General features: G+C 41.9%; 1 protein-coding gene across 9 annotated transcripts in view; it reads right to left on the reverse strand.

Moving 5' to 3' along the window:
- Window positions 1-25,669, reverse strand: part of CMKLR2 (chemerin chemokine-like receptor 2) — a 61,630-nt gene that overhangs the window by 9,040 nt on the left and 26,921 nt on the right. For 3 of the 9 annotated variants that reach the window (XM_047773314.1, XM_047773318.1, XM_047773319.1), the window contains 3 exons: window positions 23,987-24,072; window positions 10,326-10,513; window positions 2,922-2,994 (listed from right to left, as the gene is read on the reverse strand). The gene's annotated coding sequence lies outside the window, so the exon portion shown is untranslated. Of the gene's footprint in view, window positions 1-2,921; window positions 2,995-8,567; window positions 8,656-10,325; window positions 10,514-13,444; window positions 13,509-23,986; window positions 24,073-25,669 lie in introns of those variants that run through there. The other 6 variants (XM_047773315.1, XM_047773321.1, XM_047773316.1 and 3 more) reach the window with 6 other exon arrangements.

The raw sequence follows: 25,669 nt of genomic DNA on the forward strand, positions 1-25,669 counted from the left end.
ATAGTGATGGTCTATAAAATCCAGATGATTTGGGGAAAGGACATCTGATAGAAATGTGTATCATGGAATTCCCATCATGGCTCAGTGGTAAACGAACCTCACTAGCATCCATAAGGATTTGGGTTCTATCCCTGGCCTTGCCTAGTGGGTTAAGGATCTGGTGTTGCCATGAACTTGTGAATGGTGGTGTAGGCTATAGACGAGGCTTGGATCCTGAGTTGTTGTGGCTGTGGTGTAGGCTGGCAGCTACAGCCCTGATTCAACCCCTAGTCTGGGAATCTCCGTAATCTGTGGGGTTGGCCCTAAAAAGACCAAAAAAAAAAAAAAAAAAGAACGAAAGAAAGAAAAAGAGAAATGTGTACCATTAGACTTTTTTTTTAGGGCCACATCCACATCATGTGGAGGTTCCCAGGCTAGGGGTTGAATCGGAGCTGTAGCTGCTGGCCTACACCACAGCCACAGCAACACCGGCTCCAAGCCAAGTCTGCGACCTACACCACAACTCATGGCAACGCCAGATCCTTAACCCACTGAGCAAGGCCAGGGATTGAACCTGCGTCCTCATGGATACTAGTGAGATTTGTTTCCTCTGAGCCATCATGGGAATGCCTCATTAAACTTTTAAATGTGGTTTTAAATGAGGTTTGGCTGTAGAGGGAAACATTTTGTTTATTTGCCTTGATGAAATACAATGATTCCTTCTGGCAGAACATTTAGGGAAGGCAGAGGGGTTTAATTTAGTTCCATTTTGTTGAGTTAGATGGGTTTTCATGGACCATTGCAAATATGTGTACCTAAGAGAATCTTAAGAAAATTTAAGCTCTAATCTGCATTGCGCAGAGAGAAGGATTTCATGTTGCTGACCACTGTCTATGTGGATTGCCTGTGTAGAGTTCCCCATACACTCTGATAAAAAAAGAACTCAAGAATGTATCTCCTGTGAAATGTATTTCCCATGAAAACCACAAGCGCCCTTGTTGGAACCTACACTTTCCTTCTGACTGGAAGGCAGGAATGAGTAGAAAGAATCAATGGACATGAGAAACTCTGGCGAAAATGGCCGATCCATCACCCAACAAACATACAGGGTCAACCAATATTATTTTTCTTTTTTTTGGTCTTTTTGCTATTTCTTGGGCCGCTCCCGTGGCATATGGAGGTTCCCAGGCTAGGGGTTGAATCGGAGCTGTAGCCACCGGCCAGAGCCAGAGCCACAGCAACGCGGGATCCGAGCCGCGTCTGCAACCTACACCACAGCTCACGGCAACGCCGGATCGCCAACCCACTGAGCAAGGGCAGGGACCAAACCCGCAACCTCATGGTTCCTAGTCGGATTCGTTAACCACTGCGCCACGACGGGAACTCCCCAACCAATATTATTTTTCAAGAGCTGTCTATTTAAGGAAATCTTGTTGCAAAGGATGTGTGTGTGTGTGTGTGTGTGTGTGTGTGTGTGTGTGTGTGTGTTGGGGGGGATTATTTGCAGTCATTGCTCAATATTTTCCACTATCAAATATAAACTGTATTCCACACCCCAGATTGTGCTCAAGATGTTTGGCACCCATAGGATATTTTGCTGCCCTTTGGATGAACACTCTCCACTTGGAAGGTGTTGGGGCACAACAGTGTTTTATAAAGATTCCCTGTTTATTCCCCTAAGAGAAGCAAAGGAAGTTTAAATGAAAATCGAAGGTGGGGTGTGCTATTATTGATGGTTCCTGGGATGGGGCATGTGTGTGTGGGGGGGGGATAGAATGGTGGTTGTCAAGTGGCATAGCCTGTCCTTGCACAGGGAAGCATCTGGTCTGTCTGTAGATCCCTGCCATTTGTTGCTGAATGCCATACATTAAGACAAATGACAATATTCCTTGGCACATTAGGATAAATGAAAGTACTTTGGTTTGACTGGAAAAGATACAACCAAAAAAAAAGGGAGTGTTTTGGTAATGAAGGCCTTTGAACTGTCATGCTTCAGCATTTGGATTTTATTCCATTGTCAGTTGGGAGCAAATAAAAGCGTTTGTAGCAGGGAGTGGAATCGCTGTATTTTTGTTTTTGTCAAGTCATCTGGAAACAATTTGGGAGATATTGCTGCAATTGAAGTCAAAGAGGGAAGGGCCTTAGGCCATGAGGTTAGAATGGAGATGAGGGAGACTTATTTGAAAGACATTCATTAAGGAAATTAATAGAATCTTTCAGGAAGCTTAGCGGACTTCACAGTAACTTTTTTATTGAGTCAGCATTGAAAACCAACCTTGGAAGTTCCCGTCGTGGCACAGTGGTTAACGAATCCGACTAGGAACCATGAGGTTTCGGGTTCGATCCCTGCCCTTGCTCAGTGGGTTAACGATCCGGCGTTGCCGTGAGCTGTGGTGTAGGTTGCAGACAGGGTTCGGATCCCGTGTTGCTGTGGCTCTGGTGTAGGCCAGTGGCTACAGCTCCGATTAGCCCCCTAGCCTGGGAACCTCCATATGCCGCGGGAGCAGCCCAAGAAATAGCAAAAAGACAAAAAAAAAAAGAAAAAAGAGAAAAGCAACCTTGGATAGGAAACCTAGCCTATGCCAGGCATACTAATGTTTCAGTCTTCTTTAAAGGGAGTAGGGTTGGGAAAGAGAAAATTTTTTCTTTTTGGCTGTACATGTGGAAGTTCCCAGGCCAGGGACTGAACCTGTGCCACAGCAGTGACAACGCTAGGTCCTTAGCCACTATGCCACCAAGGAATTCCAAAAACATTTTTTCTTTATGAAAAAAAATGCAATTGACTGGAGTGGATATGAAATGACACCTATTTTTACAGTGCTGGGATCAAGGTCTTTTCATAAAAGGTACTTGTAGGCTGATTTTCATATTCTAACCCCCATATTTCACTGGGACAGTTTAAGAGGACACAGCACACATTTGAAAGGTCATCATCTACTTACAAACCAGTTGATTTGATGCTTCACCCAGAAGTTAGTGTCCTGATGCGGAAAATCTGTATGGCTCTGTTGATTGCTGGGAGGAAAACAAGAGTGAATGGTTAACTTTGGGTCAGGGAGAAACTTTTAGGCTTAATTCCTTTGCAAGACTTTAAGATAATTAACACATGGATAAAATGGAAATATCAGGCCATAAGGTGGTCTATAGCCTCTGGAATCAGAATGTCTGCCTTCAAATCCCAGTCCTGTCTCTTCCTGGTTGTGGAATCTTAGATAAATCACCTACTCCCTTGAAACCTGTCTCCTCATTTATAAAATGAGAATAATAATAGTTCTAAATCGTAGGGTTGCTGTGATGATCACCTAAAGATATCCTTGAAAAGTAGTTAGCTAAGTACCTGCCTCATAAAGCATGTTCAATAATTATAACTATTGATTACTACCAGTTTAAGACTAAAAGCAGTAGAGAGAGGAGGGGGCTAGAGGGCAAGTAGAGAATGGGATTTCTCGGTGTTACTTCATTTCATTTATTTATTTATTTTTTGCTTTTTAGGGCCGCACCCTTGGCATATGGAGGTTCCCAGGCTAGGGGTCCAATCGGAGCTACAGCTGCTGGCCTACGCCACAGCCATAGCAACGCAGGATCCTTAATCCGCTGAGCAGAGGCCAAGGGTGGAACCCGCAACCTCATGGTTCCTAGTCAGATTCATTTCCGCTGCGTGTTACTTCAGAAGAGTGGAAGATTTAAGTAGAGATTTTAAAACTCGTTTTGTTTCACGTGCTTTATATTTTGAAAAACATTAAATCTGTTTGGAGTTCACACATTGTAAGATGCCTGCCTCCTGAAAGCAGTTGGGGGAGCCCCCAAATGCCACAATTATTCTCATATCCGACCAAGCATGGTGAGAAAATAGAATATTGTAAAGGGTTATCTTTCTCTTACTTTTTTTTTTTTGTCTTTTCTAGGGCTGCACCTGAGGCATGTGGAGGTTCCTAGGCTAGGGGTCTAATCGGAGCTGTAGCCACAGCCACACCAAATCTGAGCCATGTCTGCGACCTACACCACAGCTCATGGCAATGCTGGATCCCCAACCCACTGAGCAAGGCCAGGGATCGAACCCGAAACCTCATGGTTCCTAGTTAGATTCATTAACCACTGCGCCACGATGGGAACTCCCCTCTTACTTTCTATAAAAAGCTATTTATTCACCTTTTGTTAAAGATTTAGGTCTCTATCTCACTTTCCTCCAAATTTTATCTAGAATCTGGGAAAGACTCACCACCATTAACAATGTAATGTTTCAAAGACTTGGCCAGAGCAGAGAGAAATCCCTAAATCAGCATTCCTTAAATAGGAATTTTTATGTATGCAAAAAAAAATGTTTAGCAGGAAGAAGTGGGCACTTAATTTGGAAATCTTGATGAAACAGGACTTCTGTAACTCTTTCTGAAGAACACATGACTAAATAGCTATGGGAGATCTGAGTTGTTCGATTTATGTTGGGGATATTTTCAGACATATAAGCAGTCAAAACTAAAGCTTCAATCCCTTTTAATGTCTTCTGGGCAATGCTATCTACTGAAGAAATGATTCTGGAAGCAACAGTCACAACAGGGTACGTACCAGATTATAAAACTTCTCTTAGGAGTTGTTGTTGTGGCATAATGGAAACAAATTCGACAAGTATCCATGAGGATGCAGTTAGATCCCCGGCCTCACACAGTGGGTTAAGGATCCTGTGGTGTAGGTCACAGACACAGCTCAGATCCTGCATTGCTGTGGCTGTGGCTGTGGCTGTGGCCGGCAGCTGCAGCTCCAATTCTGCCCCTAGCCTGGGAACTCCCATATGCCACAGGTGCAGCCCTAAAAAACAAGAACAAAAAAAGGTTGAATGTGGAGTTCCTGTCATGGTGCAGCAGAAACCAATCCAACTAGGAACCATGAGGTTGCGGGTTTGAGCTCTGATCTCGATCTGTGGGTTAAGGATCCAGTGTTGCCATGAGCTGTGGTGTAGGTTGCAGACTTGGTTTGAATCTGGTATTGCTGTAGCTCTGGCGTAGGCTGGCGTCTACAGCTCCGATTAGACCCCTAGCCTGGGAACCTCCATATGCCGTGGGTATGGCCTTATAAAGACAAAAAATGACAAAAAAAAAAAAAAAAAAAAGATTGACCGTGACTATGTTGGTCTGCATCTAGCATCTTTAACCATGACCTGAAATCTCTGCAGACAAAGATGTTCAGAAAAGTCAGGCACAAACAATGGAAGTTTGTGCTGCTACCATAAAATACCTCTGTTTGCTATTTCATCATACTTGACACAAAAGATGTTTTGGTCTTTTTTTTTTTTTTTAAAGGCCACACCCACGGCATATAGAAGTTCCCAGGCCAAACAAAAACCAAGTTATGTCTGGGAGGCATAACTTTCCCAGACTTCAAGAAATACTACAAAGCCACAGTCATCAAAACAGTGTGGTACTGGTATCAAAACAGACAGACAGACCAATGGAACAGAATAGAGAATCCGGAAATAAACCCTGCCACCTATGGTCAATTCATCTTTGACAAGGGAGGCAAGAACATAAAATGGGAAAAAGAAAGTCTATTCAGCAAGCATTGCTGGGAAACCTGGACAGCTGCATGCAAATCAATGAAACTAGAACACACCCTCACACCATGCACAAAAATAAACTCCAAATGGCTGAAAGACTTAAATATACGACAGGACACCATCAAACTCCTAGAAGAAAACATAGGCAAAACACTCTCTGACATCAACCTCATGAATATTTTCTCAGGTCAGTCTCCCAAAGCAATAGAAATTAGAGCAAAAATAAACCCATGGGACCTAATCAAACTGAGAAGCTTTTGCACAGCAAAGGAAACCAAAAAGAAAACAAAAAGACAACTTAGAGAATGGGAGAAAATTGTTTCAAATGATGCAACCGACAAGGGCTTAATCTCTAGAATACATAAACAACCCAACAGCAAAAAAGCCAATCAATCAATGGAAAAATGGGCAAAAGACCTGAATAGACATTTCTCCAAAGAAGATATACAGATGGCCAACAAACACATGAAAAAATGCTCAACATCATTGATTATAAGAGAAATGCAAATCAAAACTACCATGAGATACCACCTCACACCAGTCAGAATGGCCATCATTAATAAATCCACAAATAACAAGTGCTGGAGGGGCTGTGGAGAAAAGGGAACCCTCCTGCACTGTTGGTGGGAATGGAAACTGGTACAGCCACTATGGAGAACAGTTTGGAGATACCTTAGAAATCTATACATAGAACTTCCATATGACCCCGCAATCCCACTCTTGGGCATATATCCGGACAAAATCGACTTAAAAGAGACACATGCACCCGCATGTTCATTGCAGCACTATTCATAATAGCCAGGACAAGAAAACAACCGAAATGTCCACCGACAGAGGATTGGATTCAGAAGATGTGGATATATACACAATGGAATACTACTCAGCCATAAAAAAGGATGACATAATGCCATTTGCAGCAACATGGATGGAACTAGAGAATCTCATCCTGAGTGAAATGAGCCAGAAAGACAAAGACAAATACCATATGATATCACTTATAACTGGAATCTAATATCCAGCACAAATGAACATCTCCTCAGAAAAGAAAATCATGGACTTGGAAAATAGACTTGTGGCTGCCTGATGGGAGAGGGAGGGAGTGGGAGGGATCAGGAGCTTGGATTTATCAGACACAAGTTAGAATAGATTTACAAGGAGATCCTGCTGAGTAGCATTGAGAACTTTGTCTAGATACTCATGTTGCAACAGAACAAAGGGTGCAGGGGGAAAAAATGTAATTGTAATGCATACATGTAAGGATAACTTGATCCCCTTGCTGTACAGTGGGAAAATAAAAAACAAAACAAAACAAACAAACAAAACAAACAAACAAACAAAAAAGAAGTTCCCAGGCCAGAGACTGAATCTGAGCCGCAACAATGCCACATTCTTTAACCTACTGTGCTGGGCCAGGGACGGAATAGAATCTATGCCTCCAGTGACTGGAACCACTGAAATCAGATTCTTAACCCACTGAACCACAGTGGGAACCCCAAAGATGTTTGGTCTTAATCATATATTGTCAATGACATTCACAGACGTCTAGGAGGAAAATCCGGTTTAGGATAGAAAATGAATTGGCAGCCACTATATGCTTATTTTAATTTGTATCAAGATATTTTCTTTCTAAAATAAAGAGATTAGTCTCCTAATGGAGAAGGAATGATACTCGAGGAACGTGCAAAATATATTGAAGTTGCAGCCACTTCACAAAACAATACGACTCTTCATCCAGAAAGGTAGTTAGTGAACTTGGTAAAGCTGATGGAAGGGAAATTTGTTTTGGCAGCAATGGTCATTTTTTTTTCAAGACAGCAGCAAAACGTGTGGGGGTGGGGCAGGGAGAAGGGAAGGGCTACAATTTGAGAATTTCCTCCCATTCCTACAAGATGACACCTGAAAATATTTCCGTCTTTTTTATACCTAGAAGTAGACAGATGGGAGTATAAGATAAAACAAGACAAGACAAGACAAAAAGCACCAGTTGAAAGACTTACCCAATGATGATAACCACACGGTGGAGAGACAAAATCACTATTGTGATGGTTTAGAGAACTTCTTCATGAACACTTTATTTATTTTTTTTTTAAATTTTTTATCTTTTTGCCATTTCTTGGGCCGCTTCTGAGGCATATGGAGGTTCCCAGGATAGGGGTCCAATCGGAGCTGTAGCTGCCGGCCTACACCAGAGCCACAGAAACACAGGATCCGAGCCAGGTCTGCGACCTACACCATAGCTCACGGCAACGCCGGATCCTTGACCCACTGAGCAAGGCCAGGGATCGAACCCGCAATCTCAAGGTTCTTAGTCGGATTCGTTAACCACTGAGCCACAAGGGGAACTCCTTCATGAACACTTTAAATCGCTTGATGGTGACGAAAGTAAAGCTAACAACCTCAGCCCTTCACTTTGTCATGGTCAGTCTGTACAGTGTAGTTGGTTGAGGTCTGCAAAAAACAGATTTTGAGACTTCTGGAGAAAGAAACAGTGCAAAGGAAAGGACTCTGGAGAGTGAAGGGACTTGAAATGATGTCTGCTGGAACCATGGAAGGAGTCAGCGAGAAAGGGAGACTGCAGGAGTCTGAGAGCTGTTTGCAGATACTTGAAGATGAGGGATAAAGGAATGTGTTTATTCTGTGTGGTTGCAATATTGGAGCTGTGGCAAAAAAATCAGTTGGCAAGAAAATTTTGGCTTAGTAGAACCAAGAACTTAGAAAACCTGTTTAAAACCTACCAAGCAACAACAAACCAAACAAAAAGATACTGCATTGGGTAGGTGCTAGGGGGCCCGGGCACAGTCTGAATGGCTCATGGTGGGGATACCCTAGAAGGCGCTGATACCTACACTCAGGGGGCCTTAAACTTCATCCATTAAGGGCCAGAATCCATGAGAAAAGACATAATTTTCGAGCTCTTATTCTCTATATACTGATTGGGAAACTGAAGGTAAGGAAACTTAAGGAAATTGCAAAAACCATTCAGCTGGCAGGTTGGCGTGGTTAGATTCTTATCCAAATTTGTAAATGTAAAAGTTCTCACCCTCTAGCCACCCCAGGCACAGAAATTCTTTCTCAAGAGAGGTTAAAGCAGTAGTTTCTGAGGATGATACTGAATTTAAAGAACAATTCCACTTTACTTTCATAGAGCTGTACCTGCAGCTGAATGAAAAAACAAACAAGACAAAAATAAACACTCGTCTCAGTAAGTAAGGAAGATAGACAGGAGGAGGCTCAGAGTGATATAAGAGAAAGAAAGCTACTTTCTTTCTTTTTTTTCCCCTTTATAGGGCTGCACCCGCGACATATGGAGGTTCCCAGGCTTGGGGTCTAATTGGAGCTGCAGCTGCCAGCCACAACCACAGCCACAGCAACGCCAGATCCTTAACCCACTGAGCAAGGCCAGGGATCAAACTCGCAACCTCAGGATTCCTAGTTGGATTCGTTTCCTCTGAGCCATGATGGGAACTCCAGCTACTTCTTACTTCCACCCTTTTTCATCATTCCTCACCTCCCACCCTCCATGCCCTGTGGACCCAGTTTGTGAGAACAATTTTTAACCTTGAGCTCCTATCATGCTATGTCAAAGGCCCAGAATTTAGTCTATCTCTGGGCCTGTTCTGATTCTGCTGGTAAAGATACTGTACATATGGAAAAGTGAAGAACCAAATTACCAGATCAGGAACCTAAAACAACTCCCATCCAGCCATTACAGCTGGATTCTGAGGACATTCAGGCAAATGCATCTCTTTTTCTGCTCCAGAGCAGGTTAAGTCTCAAATCGTGGTCTCTCTTGATGACCTGGACCACACATGGACTGCATTTTCCCAAGAGCCCCTCCTCTGCTCTGCGACACCACTCTGATTCTTCTTGGCCTTAGTAGGGCAAGGGTAATTTCAAAGGATGCATATCCAAGTCCTGGGCTTAACACAGGCACAGGATATGGGTGAGAGAGAAGAAAATCGGAATGGGGAGTTCCCCTCATGGCTCATTGGTAACAAACCCAACTAGTATCCATGAGGACGTGGGTTCAATCCCTGGCCTTGCTCAGTGGGTTAAGGATCTGGCATTGCCGTGAGCTGTGGTCTAAGTCCCAGATATGGCTCAGATCCAGCATTGCTATAGCTGTGGTACAGGCTAGTGGCCACATCTCCAATTCAACCCCTAGCCTGGGAACCTCCATATGCCTCCGGTGCAGCCCTAAAAAAAAAAAAAGAAAGAAAGAAAGAAAGAAAGAAAAGGAAAGAAGAAAGGAAGAAAAGTTAAACCCGTTTCTAGTTCCCATCAAAGCCTCCAACCAAACCCCACTGTGAGGTTCTGAAGATTCCATTTTGTCCTCTCCATAACAGAGCCCTTGAGGGCAACAGGGTTCATCAGGCGAGCAGCGCCCCCTAGAGGCCAGCATGGCCCATCATCACATCTCGAGATGTTCATCCGGTCTTCAGTCTGTTTCTTATTAAAACAAAGGAGAGCTATTTTATCTCAACACACTACTATAGATCATTTGCGATCCATCTCTGAACATCTCAACCCACTCTATCCATTCCAGGACGCCTTTACAATTATCCCAGCCATAGGAATATTTTCTTGTTGGTCTTCCCCATTGGTTCACCTACGAGTTTAGACTGCATGGCGTGAGGCCAAGATTAGGGTGCAGCAAGGCAAGCTGGATCAAGCACAGGGTCAGATCCTGACTTCACTTAAAATTTTGATATTTTGTTCAGCATGTATTTTTCTTTTTTTTTGCATTAATTGTGATTACTGAAATTTTTGGTGCGTGTTAAAATTTCGCCACAATTACCTCACCCTAGTTCCAGCCCTGCCATGACACTTGACCCCACTGACGTCCACGGTCTAGGTAGCCAGCCTGATGTGTTGAAAGAGCCTTGGAACTTGGGAGAGGTGATTCTCTAAGTTTTTGTTCTGCATTTCATTAGCCGTATGATTTTAGATGAGTCGCCTTCTCACTTAGGACCCCAGGTGCCAAATCTGAAAAATACAGGTGGCATTTAGTTTAAACTTTTATGAGAGAGAAGCTCAAAGATAGCAGGACAACATATTCTAGCTCTTGTACTACTCTCTGTGCCTGCAAGTAGCACCAAGTCCAGTGCTTTACACAGAGCAGGTATTCAAAAAATGTTCTAGTAAATGTTTTTTTGAACACGGGAATGAAAATATGGACCAAAGTCCAAAACAAAGACTACACAAATTAAAATCATACTGCAAATGAAAACAAAACCTCCCCAAACAAGAATACCGTCCCTCCTTCATTCCTTTCAAAGAAAAGAATGAATTTGAAACCATTGATCTTTCTGATTCTTTTAAGTATGGAAAAATCTCATTGCCTTTTTACCACAGGAAATATTCTGTTCAAATATTTTAGGTTTTGAGTGAACCAGACTTGTGTAATCATCCATCCCTCAGAGATTTCTTTCCATCTAAAGATACCAGTACCACCCCGATGAGTCACATTTTATAAAATGTAACATCTGTGAGAAAAAGGTTATAAACATGCAGCAGTTCCTAAAACGGCTGTAAGAAAGAATTGCAGAAGAAAGAGAAAGTAACTGGTTGTTTGTATTTAGGTTTGCGCAATTGGAAAGTAGGGAGAGACAGTATTTGTGCATATAGCCCAAACTCCTTTTTATTTTCTTCTCTTCTTTCTTTGGCCAAGGAAGGAAGAAAGGAAGGGAGGGAGGAAGGGTGGAAGGAAAGAAAAAGAAAGGAAGAGAGGGAAGGAGGAAGGGGAGGAGAGAGGAAGGAGGCAAGAAAAGACACTGGTAAAACATATGACTATATTTTCGGAGGGGGGGGTTTGTTTGATTTGGGGGGTTTTTCTGTTTTTTTTTTTTTAATCTTTTTAGGGCTGCACCTGCAGCATATGGAAGTTTCCAGGTTAGGGGTGGAATTGAGCTACAGCTGCAGGCCCACACCACAGCCACAGCTCACAGCAACACCAGATCCTTAACCCACTGAGTGAGGCCAGGGATCAAACCCGAGTCCTCATGGATACTAGTCAGGTTCTTTAACACGGAGCCACAATGGGGACTCCATAACTATATTTTAAGAAATCTTTTCTTTATTGTTTTCTTTCTTTTTTTTTTGGCTACACCAGTGGCATGCAGAAGTTCCCAGGCCAGGGAGTATTATTTTGCAAATTGGTTCTGAACACAGTAAATAATTTTTTTTTTGTCTTTTTGGCATTTTTTTGGGCCGCTCCCGCGGCATATGTAGGTTCCCAGGCTAGGGGTCTAATTGGAGCTGTAGCCACCAGCCTATGCCAGAGCCACAGCAACGCGGGATCCGAGCCGCGTCTGCAACCTACACCACAGCTCATGGCAACGCCGGATCGTTAACCCACTGAGCAAGGGCAAGGATCGAACCGCGCAACCTCATGGTTCCTAGTCGGATTCATTAACCACTGCACCACGACGGGAACTCCATATAATTTTAACTTATTTAATTTGTTCCTTTCATATTTGGTGTTACTCACTTTGCCTTGAAACAGGTTTGACACCTGCAGAAAATAAAAGTGACCTTCTAAAGGTTATTAGTCTGGAAGTTCACAAGGAAGAGTAGTAGATGTAGGCATATAGCTGCACTGTCCCTGTGGTCTCAGTACAGATCTTCTTTGACTAACGATGGGGCTAGATCCTGATAAAACCATCATAAGTTGAAAATACCATAAGTCAAAAATGCATTTAATACACCTCACCTATGGAACATCATAGCTTAGCCTAGCCTAAGTTCATGTGCTCACAAGAGTTACATTAGCTTACAGGTGGGCCACATCTTCTAACCCAAAGCCTATTTTATAATAAAGTGTTACATACTTCTGCAATTTTTGAATACTGTGCTGCAAGTGAAAAACAGACGGTTGTCTGCTACAGAACATTTGTAAGCGGATCAGTTGTTTACCCCTATGATTCTGTGGCCACCTGGGAGCAGGGGCTGCCCAGAATCATGAGAGAGTGTACAGCTACGTCATATGTGGCATATCGAGAGTCTGAGGAATGATCAAAATTCAATATTTGAAGTAGTTTCTACTGAATGTGTATCACTTTTGCACCACTGCAAAGTCAAAAAAATCCCAAGTTGAATCATCATACGTTGGGGACAGTCTGTACTTTGGATAACTCAAAAGCCAAGCACTTCTCCAAGGACTCAAGTCCAAGAAAGCAGCCAGAAAATATCTTGGCACCTATGCAAGTAACACGATATACTGTCATTAAAACATAATGCAGGCAGCTTATTTCCTGAGAAGGAAATTGGAAGGAACTCAGTAGCAAACCACTTGATACCATAAAATTTCTTTTTAAAAATTCTCCTCTTTTAGAACAGGTTCTCTACTTTCCTGTCCATCACAGATCTTCTCTAACGAGACAAAATCAGACAAATCACTTCACGCCTAAAGGCCAGTTCCCTGAAACTATGTTTAAACTGACATGACTAGTTATTAAAAGAAAAAAAGTTAGGCAATTCTCAGCCCCCCCCCCTTTTTCTTTTCTTTTCTTTTTTTTTTTTTTAGGGCTGTACCTACAACATAAGGAAGTTCCCAAGCTAGCAGTCATACTGGAGCTACCGCTGAGGCCCAGGCCACAGCCATAGCCGCACTGGACCCGAGCCACATCTGCAACCTATGCCACAACTTGCAGCAATGCCAGATCTTTAATCCACTGAGCAAGGCCAGGGATGAAACCTGTGTCATCATGGACACTATGTCGGGTTCTTAACCAGCTGACCCATAACAGGAACTCATAAGTTCAACTTTAAAACCACCTAAGAATAGTCATATTAATAGTAAGCCTAGATATCCTGGGTTGAAGGCACTTTAGTTTTGAAGGATCTAGAAAGAGATATTCAGATATTCAGAATAGCCATTCTGTTACTTCTAAAAGAATCTAATTCCACCATACTGACCTGGAAAATGGGACTGAAAGGCAGTATCCAGAACATTGCTCAGAATTTACCTGTCTTCTTTCACTTGAGAATTTGCTTGTTAAGCAACACTTGCTTAGCAGGTAAAATTTATGACAGTGACAGTACAAAGCAAAATATCTTCTCCAACAGGTTTTTCCAGCTGTAATATGTTTTGGCAGCAGTTTCAGGCCCTGAATTATTTCCCTAAAATGGATTTGGTAAGCCTACATTAAAGAGATATGTAACACAGACTAATGGCTTATTCAGTGCCTTTTCACCATCCATGAGAAGGGAGGCCACATGAGGCACCTGGGTGTCCCAACCACCTACCTTCACCTGCATTTCCACAGTATGTGCACCATTCACCAAAGGTACTAAGATTAGTGTCCTATGGTGACCTCTTCTGACTTTTGGACAGGTTATGTTTCTTTCTATTTTTTATGGGGGCACCTGTGGCATGCGCAAGTTCCTGGGCCAGGGATTGAACTTGCACCACAGCAATGACCTGAATCACAGCAATAACAATGCCAGATCCTTAACCCACCCACCATCAAGGCACATCCTGGGCATTTCTGCCCAGTTCAAGCTTTTCCTTGACTATGAGCTCAATGTAAGAAAGAGATATGGCAGTTGGAAAAGAGAAAGAAAACAAACAAACAAAAAAAAGGTGAATCTGGGAGTTCCCATCATGGCGCAGTGGTTAACGAATCTGACTTGGAACTATGAGGTTGTGGGTTCGATCCCTGGCCTTGCTCATTGGGTTAAGGATCCGGTGTTGCTGTGACCTGTGGTGTAGGTCACAAACGTGGCTCAGATCCCACGTTGCTGTGGCTGTGGTTGTGGCAGGTGACTACAGCTCCGATTTGACCCGTAGCCTGGGAACCTCCATATGCCTCGGGAAGCGGCCCTAGAAAAGGAAAAAAAGCAAAAAAAAAAAAAAAGGTGAATCTGCCCCTGGCTGTTTAAATAGAATTGGGGGTGTGTTTATCCAATCCTGTTTGAGCTGATCAAAATGCACTTGGGTGTACTGTGTTCTTTTCTGCTAATTACAGTTTATGAAGAACGATGATAAGCTGGCGCATGTCCAGAAGAGAGGGAACAGGATGGAGAGAAAGCTTAAAATGACATTATGGCAGTGTTGAGTAAACTGGTGGAAGCTATTTATCCTGGAAAACAAAGAGCAGGGTAACCTTTTTCAGTATGTCAAGGGCTGGCATGCAGAGGAGGGAACTGTTTAATCTAGCCAGAGACTAAAGCTAAGAATACGAGAGAAAGTGACATTTTAGCTCAACATAAGCCAAAACTTTCTAAAGATTATTGTTGTTAAAAATTGGCATTTATTCATTTAATACATATTTTCCGAGCATCTACTACATGTTCTAGGTCCAAGTGAAACAGTCATGAATAGCAATGAACTGAAGCCATGGAGATGTCAGTTTCACACAAAGCTTTGTCAGATGATGGCACATTTCTCATACTTGGAGATGTTTCATGAAACAACCATAAATTGAAGGTTTTCCCAGCATCAAATGTGACTGAACTTCATGTCTAAAGTACTGCCAACTCTGAAACACTGTTTTGGTAACTTTACTGTTATGCTTGATGCACTCTGATGGCTCTCCTAGTCATGGGTCAGGAGGTACAGTTCTGATTCTGCAGCTTAGCCACGGTCTTCTATCAATCAATGCACGTATGCAGTGCTGCCTCTGCTAAGTGTTTTAGAGGGATGGGGTTGTATGGAGGGTCAAGAGAAAACACTATAGGGAGTTCTCATTGTGGCTTGGCTCCGAGCTAACAAACCTCACTAGTATCCATGAGGATGTGGGTTTAATCCCTGACCTTGCTCAGTAGGTTATCCACTGTTGCCGTGAGCTGTGGTGTAGGTTGCAGACGTGGCTTGGATCTGATGTTGCTATGGCTGTGGTGTCGGCCAGCAGCTGCAGCTCCAATTCAACCCCTAGCCTGGGAACCTCTATAAGCTGCAACTGCAGCCCTAAAAAGACAAAAAATAAAAATAAAAAAAGAGAGAGAGAAAACACTGTAATTGTTCTTTCATATGTTATGTACAGTGAAGGGAAACAATTTTTTATGTCCCAAATTCACCCCTAAAGATCTGGTTGTCATTTCTACTACTTTTATTCTTTTTCAACTTGCCATTATCACTTGGGGAATGGGTGGTCTTCCTTTACAAACCAGTTTCACTTCTTTAATCTCTTTGAAGGAGGATGGAATCAGGATGGCTAAAAACCATAGAATCATAGTCTTTTTTTTTTTCATAGAATCATAGTCTTTAAAGTGAGATCAGATATTAGAGATAATCTAGTCTCTTCATTTTATATACAAGAAAACAGAAATTTAGCAGATCACTTTAAAAGATCTGAATACTAAAGACAGAAGCACCTGGGAGTTCCCATCGTGGCGTAGTGGTTAACAAATCCGACTGGAACCATGAGGTTGTGGGTTTGATCCCTGCCCTTGCTCAGTGGGTTAAGGATCCGGCGTTGCCGTGAGCTGTGGTGTGGGTTGCAGACGCGGCTCAGAACCCGCGTTGCTGTGGCTCTGGCGTAGGCCGGTAGCTGTGGCTCCGACTGGACCCCCAACAGGGAACTTCCATATGCCGCAGGAAGCGGCCCTAGAAAAGGCAAAAAGACAAAAAAATAATAATAATAATAAATAAAATAAAGGCAGAAGCACCAAGAATCCCCAGAATTTTAGGCGGAATATTTACTTTGGGTAAGGAAATTTTTATAAAGAATCAAACAGAACTTTCAGCAGTTACAAAGATAATCTTGAAATTTAATTTAATGGATGCATAAAATTATAGCTTAGACCCGGATGAATGGAGAATGTAAACTAGAAGACATATCTGAAAATTTTAGCCAAAATGTAGCACAAAGAGACAATGAGATAGAAGATATGAAAGAAAGGCTAAAAAATGAGACGCAAAGAATAAGACGATCTAACATACATCAATTCAGCATTTCAGAAGGGGATAATGCCTTGTGTTAACCTGGTGGGTAAAAGCGGGTCCATGATCAGAATCCAGGTATAGAATTCAGAAGTTTTGGTCCTATGATAGAGGACTATAAAGCAATTCCCATAACAGTCCTAATCAAGACAAAGGAAGACTAACTTGAGGATCACTCAATCTGGTGATTCTCAGAGGTGCCAAATACCCTCTGGAGAGGAGAGGGTTCACTTATTGTTCTGTCTTGATAGCATCCACAAGTCCTTGCATCTTTGGTTTAGGAGAAACAGTCATTTTTAAAAACAGGATCCCTGTGGTATTCACCTAAATATGGCACACTCCTAAAGAAAATAAAATTGGAAGACAAATACTCATCCTAGAAGGAAATCAGGACCATGATGATAAGACCTTTTGTAAAATTATGTAATGCCTATAAACTTCTCATATTAATCACATTTCTGTTACCTAATATTGTCCTCTAGTGATTAACAGTAAAGGCCCTCTGATGGAAAAAATAACAATCATTAAAACAAACAAACAGTAGGAGTTCCTGTCTTGGCACAGTGGAAAAAAAGTCCACTAGGAACCATGAGATTGTGGGTTCGATCCCTGGCCTCGCTCAGTGGGTTAAGGATCTGGTGTTGTTGTGAGTTGTGGTGTATGTTGAAGATGTGGCTTGGATCCTGCATTGCTATGGCTGTGGTGTAAGCCAGCAGCTGTAGCTCTGACCCCTAGCCTGGGAACCTCCATATGCCATGGGTGTGGCCCTAAAAAACAACAAACAAACAAACAAACCAAAAAACCCCCAGTAAAGGCCTGAAGGAGTTCCCACTGTGGCACAATGGATTAAGAATCCAACTGCAGTGGCCTGGGTCACTGCGGAGGCATGGGTTAGATCCCTGGCCTGACGTCATGGGTTAAAGTATCCAGCATTGCCACAGCTTAGGTTGCAGCTGTGGCGCAGATTTAATCCCTGGTTCAGGAACTTTCATATGCTGCAGGTGAGGCCATGAAAAAAAAGTAAAGGGCTTAAGATATAAATTAATTTTTGTGGAGCAAAGAAGGTGGAAGTTGGAGAGAACTGCAATAAGAAAAGTAGGTAGAGTCAGCTACTGAGGGAGAAGGAATTGTCTGAGTTCTGGGGGCCCCTTAAAGATAAGAGAAAACGGCAGCTGGTTCAAAGCCAGGCTCTGAGGCTGAACAGCAGAAAAAGCCAAGTGAGATTCCCTAGCAATGCATCACTGCAGTCAACATAATAATTTTTCCCTCCTTATATAGTCAGATGTGAAATCACAGTGTAGGTAGATCCTTCCTAAAGACAAGAATGGAAAAGTAATATCTCAAAAGCTAAGCGGAGTTATATTTATGGCAATATGGTATTTTAGATAATCTTTTAAAACTTTTCACTACAAAACCTTTAAAACCACTATACTAAATGTAAAAATCATCTTTTTTAAATTATATGGCCTGTCAACAAAGTAAGGAAAATCCTTAGTGGCCTGAACTGAAACAGAAGCAAGAATCCAGAGATACATCAAAGTTATGGGCTGTCCTCTGGCCCACAAACCCTTCCTTTGTTGTTACTGTCATTTGAAGTTCAAAAGTTATGATGTAGGCCCTGGAAATTTCCTTAAATGCCTAGAACCAATAAGTATCCCAGGTTTTGGTGAGAGGGTTTGTGTGCATGTTGGGAGTACATTTTCCACTCTGCCTTAGCCTTCACTTTCCTTGAACAGAGACTCGGTGTCATCCAGAGATAAGAGCTTTAGGGCCTTTTCAGGTCTTTCTAGGCAATGAACAGAGCCCTGGGGATGAACACTTCTTGAATCAGAAGCTTCCCAAAGCCCCCTTTACACCTCACTCTCAGTTTTTCTTTAATTTTTCTTTAATTTTTTGATTAGTCTAATGCCTTATCTCAACTGGTATCCATCATCTCAGGATGGTTGCAAAGTTAAGTCATTGTCTGTAATTGTTTCTGACAAAAGCTAGGGGAAGAAAGCTTTCCACACTGAATGAGCTCTGATTTAAATCAAATAGATGATCTTTGTAAGTGGGATTTTCCAGGGAACCAACAGACAAATCATATAATAATTCTCTGGGGATGAAGCTCTGAAGAAACTCCAGCCACTTTATCTTCCTTCTGGTTGCTGGCAGGCTGCTGGTCTTCACCATGAATGCAGGCTGTTGGTTTTCAAGAATATTACTAAGTCTGAGATAGGACTAGGACAGTTAAAATGCTGCAAAACTCATTTCTTTCACTGAGATTGGAGCTTTTTTCTTTTAAATTATTTTCTTTTCTTTCTTTTCTTTCTTCTTTCTTTCTTTCTTTCTTTCTTTCTTCTTTCTCTTTTCTTTCTTTCTTTCTTCTTTTTCTTTCTTTCTTTCTTCTTCTTTCTTTCGTCGCTCTCTCTCTCTTCCTCTCGCTCCCATCTCGCTCTCTCTCCCTCCCCTCCCTCCCCCCCCCCCCCTCTCTCTCTCTCTCTCTCTCTCTCTCTTTCTGTCTTTTAGGGATGCACCCACAGCATATGGAGGTTCCCAGGCTAGGGGTCTAATCAGAGCCGTAGCTGGCGGCCTACACCACAGCCACAGCAATGCAGGATCCGAGCAGCATCTGCAACCTACACCACAGCAACACCAGATCCTTAACCCACTGAGCAAGCGCAGGGATTGAACCTGAAACCTCATGGTTCCTAGTTGGATTCATTTCTGCTGTGCCACGACAGGAACTCCTCTTCTTTTTTTAAATAAACACTCCCCAGATTGATGCAAGCCTTCAGGTAATTTCTGGAGTTCTGCAAAATTTGATTTTCTGACCACTTTGTCAGTTTCTTGTTGCTTCTATGGAATTTTTTGAGGTTTTTACTCCACTATTTTTGCTGATGTCATCTGGATAGGGAGTTTGAACTGACATGCTTTGTGTGAGTGGAAACTATTTGGCCCTAATAGCATGGTGTTCTTTAAAAAATTAGGCTTATGAAATCTAAGAAGAGAAATATAGACCACTTAATAAACTCCTATAGAAAAAGATGTAGGAGGCGTTCCTGTCGTGACTCAGTGGTTAATGAATCCGACTAGGAACCATGAGGTTGCAGGTTTGATCCCTGGCCTCGCTCAGCGAGTTAAGGATACAGCATTGCCATGAGCTGTGGTGTACGTTGCAGATGTGGCTCAGATCCTGAGTTGCTGTGGCTGTGGTATAGGCCAGAAACTATAGCTCCGATTAGACCCCTAGCCTGGGAACATCCATATGCCGCAGGCTGGCCCTAGAAAAGACAAAAAAAAGAAAAAGATGTAGGAGTTCCTTTTGTGGCTCAGCTTTTAATGAACCTGACTAGGATTCATGAAGATGCAGGTTTGATCCCTGGCCTCACTCAGTGGGTTAAGGATCCGTGTTGCTGTGAGCTATGGTGTAGGTCACAGATGTGGCTCAGATCTTGTGTTGCTGTGGCTGTGGTGTAGACTGGCAGCTGTAGCTCCCATTTGACCCCTAGCCTGGGAACCTCCATATGCTGCAGGTGTGGCCCTAAAAAGCAAAAAAAAAAAAAAGCATATTTTCCCACTATTTCCCTCTCCTTCCTATACTTGCTTTAGCCCTAAAGACTATAAAAGTGAATGAATAAATAAATGAATGAATCAATTAAATTTGTAACTCACCTAATTGTCCATTGCAGGAACTTAAACATAATGGGTACTCAAGGAATGGTGCTGAACCAAAATGGATTGGCTAAGACAAAAATGACCTGTTTTCTGGCATATCTTATCCAATTCATAATATTAAACATTTAGTTATATATTTATCCCACATAAAATAGTATGCTTTTGGAGTTCCCTTATGGTGTAGCATGTTAAGGATCCGACACTGTCACTTAAAAAGCTCTGGTGACTACAGTGGCATGGGTTCGATCTCTGGCCTGGGAACTTCCACATGTTGCTGCACAGACAAAAATTATATATTTTTATATCAAAGATTCTCACTTCCTTTAATTTTTATGGAACATATCTTAGTTTGGGTAAAAATAAGTCCTATAGCATAGTTTAAGCAGTAAGTACTTTCCATTAAAAAAAAGAAGAAGAAAGGAAATTTTATTTCCTTTTCCACCTGCACCCAGACATATGGAAGTTCTCAGGCCAAGGAATCAATCCAAGCCACATTCACTCTCTGGCCTGGGAACTTCCAGCTCTTTAACCTGCTACACCAGGGATTGAACCTGCAATGCTGCAGAGACAAGCTGGATCATTAACAACTGCACCACAGTGGGTACTCCCAAGATGACATTTTTGTCAGTTGTCAAGGCAGTGGCCACTGATAAATTTGGAAGTATTTTAACAAATACCTAGCAGAGATATACTTATTTTTCACCAGAAAACTCATAACTAGTTCAATTAAAGGGCATTAGTTAAAGAAGCCTGTTTGGAAATAACCTGGAAAGATTCTTGTGTCTCACGTCTTTCTTAATGTTATAATGACTGAATCATAAATATTTTAAGAGGATTAGAGCTGCTTACAATGCGAGTGCTACATTGAAAGGACTAAAGAAACTTTAGTAGCAATGTAATATAATATGATAATGACACAATATAATATGATGATATAAGATAACATGACTCTTTCATTTCCTGTTCTCACTAGCAAATTACAAAAAAACTTAGCAGCTTTTTATTTTGCTTTATTTTGTTAGACAAGATGCGAAAGGTTTTTTTTGTTTGTTTGTTTTTGTTTTGTCTTTTTGCCTTTTCTTGAGCCACTCCTACAGCATATGGAGGTTCCCAGGCTAGGGGTCGAATCGGAACTGGCAACCACCAGCCTATGCCACAGCCACAGCAACGCAGGATCCGAGCCGCATCTGCGATCCATACCACAGCTCACGGCAACGCCGGATCCTTAACCCACTGAGCAAGGCCAGGGATGGAACCTGCAACCTCATGGTTCCTAGTTGGATTTGTTAACCACTGAGCCACGATGGGAACTCCTGGCTATTTTTTTATACAAACACATACATGCACAAATACTGAGGTAACTCAACTTTATAAAAATATAATAAGATGGTATAAAACCCATTTTATCTCTTCTCTATCACTCTCCTTAATAATGGATATAAAAGCAGGCATTCAATTATTATTCTAACAAAAATAGTCCACATCTTTAAAATTATTTTATCTGTATTAATACTCAAAATCATCTAAGAAAAAGCGGATGGTGGAGTTCCCGTCATGGTGCAGCAGAAAAGAATCTGACTAGGAACCATGAGGTTTTGGGTTCGATCCCTGGCATCGCTCAGTGGGTTAAGAATCCAGCATTGCCGTGAGCTGTGGTATAGGCATGCAGCTGTAGCTCCGATTAAACCCCTAGCCAGGTAATCTTTATATGCCCAGGGTGAGGATCTAAAAATTTAGCAAAAAAAAAAAAAAAAAAAACCACATTAAAAAAAGAAAGAAAAAGAAAAAGCACAGGGTGTTTTCCTCAGCTCTCATGACAGTAAATCTTATGACTTTCAAATTTGGAAAAAAAAAAAAACAAAACTGAAAAATAGGAAGGTTATCACATCCAGTCTTCTTAAAAGATTGTTCCAGTTTAAACAAGACAAGAAAAAAAAAAAAGAAATTTAATAAGACAATTGATAAGATACTGATTTAAAAAATTTATAATTTGGGGGAATTTCAATATGAACTGGATGTCATTAAGATATTTTTTCATTTTCTTAGATATGTTAATGATCTTGCTTTGTAGAATATTAATGTTGTTATTGTGAGTGTATGCTGAAGTTTTTAGGACCGAAGTCTGCAACTTAACTTTCAAAAGATTCAGAAAAAATATATATTCATAGTAATTGTCTGGTTGGGAATGTACAACCTGATTTTTTTGGGGGGGGGGAGCCGCTCCCACGGCATATGGAGATTCCCAGGCCAGGGGTCTAATCGGAGCTGTTGCTGCTGGCCTACGCCAGAGCCATAGCAATGTGGGATCTGAGCTGCGTCTGCAACCTACACCTCAGCTCATGGCAATGATGGATCCTTAACCCACTGAGCAAGGCCAGGGATCGAACCCACAACCTCATGGTTCTCAGTCGGATTCGTTAACCACTGCACCACAACAGGAACTCCTGTATAACCTGATTTTAATCATGATATGTGGTGAATGGGAATGCATTGTCCAGATCTCCCTTTAAGAACAAATCTGTTGCCCCAGCTCCTGGGAGAACTGTCAAAAGAGAGTCTCCACCTAACAGCCCTTAGAGACTGCTACTACTACATCGAGCCCTTTTGCCCAAGGTCATGCCCTTTTAGGGTTGCCAACTTCCAATGATGATTGAGGTGGAAATAGATAGGTCTAGCCATTTTGGCCCACTGGGAGATATTCTGATGGGTTCTTGTTCGCTTCAGAGGTCCATCTAGAGTCAGCAAGGGCCATCAGTCCTACCTTGCAGCTCGGTTTGTCCCTCTGCCCAGTTGTGCTGTTTCCCTTCCCCTATCCCACATGCAGGTGTTGATCCTAAAGGCACAACCTAGCAAACATCTGATCATTAAAATTCTGTCTCAAAATCTTCTAGGAGAACTGGCTGAACCTGTGACACAAGCTGGATATCAGGCAACCTCAAAATGAGGAACATTTTTTTTATAGTTCTGTTTACTTAAAAAAAATGTCAGTGTCATCAAAGACAAAGAAAAGCTGTGGAAATGCTCCAGATTAAAAGAGAGTAGAGAGACATGATAATGAACTGTTGTGGCTCAGTGGTAACGAATCTGGCTAGTGATCAGGAAGACACGGGTTCAATCCCTGGCTTCACTCAGTGGGTTAAAGGATCCAGAGCTGCCACAAGCTGCAGTGTAGGTCGCAGACACAGTTTGGATCTGGCGTTGCTGTGGCTGTGGTGTAGGCTGGCAGCTGTAGCTCGATTGGACCCCTAGCCTGAGAACCTCCATATGCCATGGGTACAGCCTTAAAAAAGCAAAAAAAAAAAAAAAAAGAGAGAGAGAGAGAAACTAGAGAGAGAGGACAATTAAATGTGATACGTGATGCTGGACTGCATGTTGTACTAGACAAAAACAAAAGGCCAAAAGGAATAATTAGCAAAAATGGAATATGGATTGTAGATGAGGTAAAAAAGTATTGCACCAATTTTAAATTTCCTATAATTGATAAGTATACAGTAGTTATGTGGGAGAATGTTCTTAGGAAATAGACACTGAAAAATATAAGGCAATGGGGACACAATGCAGCTTCTCAAATGGTTCTAGAAACTACATACAAAAATACAGAGAATATAAAAGCAAATGGGGCAAAAATTTAACAATAGGTGAATCATAGTAAAAGGGATGTAAAAAGGATTCTTTGTCTTTTCCCCGCCACTTCTCTGTAAGCTTGAAATTATTTTCAAACAAGAAATTTAAAAATGTATATATACATGTATGAATAATTGCATATCAACCAGATAAGGCAAAATGCTAACAATTGATCTACATTACAGGTATATGGTTGTTTTCTGTACTACTCTATCAACTTTTCCGAATATTTAAAAATTTTCATAATAAAAAGTTGTTAGAAAATACAGGCCAGGATACTTGCTATGGCTTACCTCTTTAAGGGCTTGCAAGACTATGTCTTTTGGAGACAACACCTTTGTTTCTGGTTGCTGTTGCTGTGAGTTTTCTGGTACTCTATCTGTGATTAACAGAGAACTCAGATTAGCAAACCAATGAGACAAAGTTTCCCCCTCTATTAAGTAGAACTCTTTAAATCACTAATTATTTGGCTCCTCACTTTAAGAAGCCCTGTTAGATGTTCACTATAAACTCTGACTACAAAACTTTGTCTTTTTTTAATTCTCTGTCATGTCCTGGTTGCTAGATAAATTCCTAGCACATGAAATATGCTCAGTAAATACCTGCTGAGGGAACAAGTGAGGAAGATCTAAAATAAATATGATCTTAGTATATAATCATAAATATATGATACCATATATATGGCATAAAATCATATATATATATATTTAGGGCTGTACCCAAGGCATATGGAAGTTCCCAGGCTAGGGGTCAAATTAGAACTGCAGCTGCTGGCCTACACCACAGCTACCTCAACACGGAATCCGAGCAGAGACTGCGAGCTACACCACAGCTCACAGCAATACCAGATCCTTAACCCACTGAGGAAGGTCAGAGATTAAACCTGCATCCTCATGGATCCTAGTTGGGTTACCACTGAGCCACAATAGGAACTCCTAAATTCATAATTTTAATAACGAAACAGCAACTCTTATCATTAAGGCCAAAATTCAACTTGCTTTTAATGTTTTTGCTTACTTTCTCTTTCTTACTGCAAGTTGGGAGAACCAGAATTCTGGAATTATTTCAGCTACCAAGTAGTTCATCTGGGTGCGGCTAAGCCAGGAAGTCATTTGAGGTAATGCTTCTGGGTTCCTAGAGGGAGCGGCAGAGAGCCTTTAAATGCAAGCCCATTTGGGTCCTCGGAGTGACCTTGAGGAAAGAGGAGCAACCACAGCTAAGAGCTTTGGAGGGGTGGTCCCACCACACAGGATGGAACTGACTTGGAACCAGAAGAACTATTGTTCCAGAATATGTGGAGGAATGAAGTTAGGAGGCTCTGTGAAATCATGCATCAGAGAATATAGGAAAGTGTCAAAATATATTCAGTGAGACCGGAGAAAAAGCTGCAGGAGACAGAGTGGCCTGGAGTCAGAATGCAGAAATTAAGACCAGAACAAGAACCAAGAGGAACCTAAAGAGACGTGGAAATCAGGCGTAGCCACTGGAGATCAGTTTGGTCCTATTTGGATGTTTCCCTTCATGGGCCTGGGTGCAAGTGTTAGCCAAGAACAGCCTTCCCGTGGTCATGACCTCCTGGCAAACACTGGGGGCTTGCTGATGATGCTGGAGGTTAATGGGGGCTCCATCCTGCCTGGCGAGTGTCCCCCCCCCCCCCCCCGGCCCCCCCAGCCCCAGGCACACACTGCTGTTCTTTCAGGGCACCCTTTAAATTCTACTTTACTATCCTTACTATTTCCATTTATTTCTAGCTCAGAATTAGAGAAAATCGAGCAAAGTATCACCAAGAACCTTCAATTTTTCTTTATACTCCTATCCAGTGCTTACCTTCACATTTTCAAATCTAGCAAGCTGCTTGCTCCTTAGGCAACTTTTATCCAATCATTTGTTTAAATCTGTAATTAGTTATTTTGCATTGAATAGTAAAAAATTATCCTTTTTAACTAACACACCAGAAGATAACCCAAAGTGTTTTC

Source organism: Phacochoerus africanus, chromosome 3 (genome assembly GCF_016906955.1).
Source record: "Phacochoerus africanus isolate WHEZ1 chromosome 3, ROS_Pafr_v1, whole genome shotgun sequence".
Lineage (NCBI taxonomy): Eukaryota > Metazoa > Chordata > Mammalia > Artiodactyla > Suidae > Phacochoerus > Phacochoerus africanus.